The following is a 2,370-nucleotide window of genomic DNA, read 5'->3' on the forward strand; positions in this document are numbered from 1 at the left end:
ATGCCCCACTTGAAAAGGCGGCGGAAGGTGATTTGGAGTGCGGATAAAACAATGACATAACACGTTTAGCACATTGTACCTGTTGCGAATTAAACAAAGTCAAAGTCTAGCACATGACAGGGCGACGTGATTGACAACTCTCTGGCACAAGGACGCCGGAAAGTGCCACGCGTCACGTGTGCGGTTATTATTCTGCTATTTCTTGGTGTAGGGGAAGGTGTTTTAAACTTTTTGTCATTAGGCCACAGCAAGTAAATTTTATGGATGACATCAGCGCGCGCATTAATCTTCGCCTGATTTCAGAAAAAAACAAGATATTTTTTCCTCTTCGAGGATGGTCAGATAGACCAAAATAGGCTATCACGTTGTGTTGTAGCCTAATCATACCTGTAGAAGTGACACTAGGGAGGTAGCCATGACTATAGTTGCAGAAGTGAAACTTCTTGGATTGTTGTAAAAGTGCCAATAATATGGAGGCCATTAATGTAGTTGCCAGCTTGGCAAGTGATACCAGTCACCACACTAGTATCACCTTTACTACACTAGTTCACTTCTTTTTTTTATTCAACATAAAAGCAGATAGGACAAAGTGGCACTGCACTCAAGTTAAGAGACTTATTTTAACAGTGCCACTTAACATGCATATAGATAAATGAGTACAGGTATAAGAACATTAAAAACAATACTTGAACAAACTAAACGACTAACGTCGTGTGTGCCCCAAACACCCCTACCCACCCCACGTACAAAGTAGACAATTCAATAATATATAAATGTAGTAAATTCTACACATGGAATATAACAGTATGACTAGAAACGTTGAGTAAGATCAATGAACTTTTGAGTGAATAACATAAGCTTGGAATTAATTTCAGCATTGAATGTAGGCGAACCTCTAAGGACTATAGAAAGTTTCAGATTGTCGGAAATGGTATCAAAATCAAACAAGTGGCCAGTTAAATTAGATTTATTGTTGCGAAAAGCCGTTCTATGTTTATCAAACAAAGGGCAATCGAATAAATAGTGATAAATAGTTTCGGATTGGCACCCAAAGGCGCAGGATGGGTTCACTTCTTTAATACAGGAACGAGTGCCTTGCTAGTTGTGATCCCATGTTTCGTCACTTCAAATCTTGTTATAGTGTTTATAGTGTCTATTTTGAAATTTTAACCATCTTGCTTTTTTTTTACCCGATGCATCTTTTTTTTTGCGCGCTATCTCATTATTTTCTTGCTGTGGCCTTACCGTTTTGTAATGATAAACCAGAATGTGGAAATATGTCCTTTGGGCATACAAAAAGACATACGACACCAAACGAGGTAATTTATTACTCTGACAGTAGATCTATCGGATAAGGCGTGTCAATCGTAACCATGCCTTATTTATCTCAGATGTTACAGTACCCAGATGCCAAATTATTTCCAGTGCTTCAACTTCAAGACACATTCCGATTTGTGACAAAAAAACAATACTTTCAATTTCCGTGTCTATGGGAACCTCGTGATTTCATTCTTGCTAGTATAGGGAACAAACTCTTAAAACTGGTGATGTGAGTTCGGTTGCTGAACATTATTTGTTTTTGAAACAAGTGGGCGGCATTTTCATTATCGCGTAAACCGGGAGGTCTGTTTAAGATTTCACGGTGGTGGGCGGTGCTTATTTCTCTGCCTCATTTTCCCACAGAATTTGATGAAGTTCTATTTATGGCCCTTTATCTATTCTTCTGATTGTCCCTTGAGAACATTTACCCATCCACTAGTCATCTTTAAAACACCTTCCCCTACACCAAGAAATAGCAGAATAATAACCGCACACGTGACGCGTGGCACTTTCCGGCGTCCTTGTGCCAGAGAGTTGTCAATCACGTCGCCCTGTCATGTGCTAGACTTTGACTTTGTTTAAATCGCAACAGGTACAATGTGCTAAACGTGTTATGTCATTGTTTTATCCGCACTCCAAATTACCTTCCGCCGCCTTTTCCAAGTGAGGCATGACCATGTTTGGAATGGGGGAGGGAAGGGTCTCGATTTCAAGTGACACGTACGCAGTACCTAATGGTCCGCCAGGCCTCGCTTATGGTAACGTTGATTTGATCAAGTGGGACATAACCATGTTTGGAATGTATGGGGGGTGGAAGGGTGACGATGCTTCGATTTCAAGTGACACGTACCCAGTACCAGATGGTAACGTTGACTTGATCAAGTGGGGCATAACCATGTTGGCGTGAGAAGGGGTGTACGTACCGTAACGTTTAACGTCCCTGTTGAAATATCGTACACGTATTTTCGCTTGTTTAAAGTACCCTTTTAGAAAACGTTATTTTGACACGGAAATTGTAAAGCTATGCAATAGGGGACGTATGGGCATCGT

General features: G+C 40.6%; 1 protein-coding gene across 1 annotated transcript in view; it reads right to left on the reverse strand.

Moving 5' to 3' along the window:
- LOC118406182 overlaps positions 1–2,370 on the reverse strand; it is a 47,100-nt gene that overhangs the window by 1,929 nt on the left and 42,801 nt on the right. The window lies entirely within an intron of this gene.

The sequence above is a fragment of the Branchiostoma floridae genome, chromosome 18 (assembly GCF_000003815.2).
Source record: "Branchiostoma floridae strain S238N-H82 chromosome 18, Bfl_VNyyK, whole genome shotgun sequence".
NCBI lineage: Eukaryota > Metazoa > Chordata > Leptocardii > Amphioxiformes > Branchiostomatidae > Branchiostoma > Branchiostoma floridae.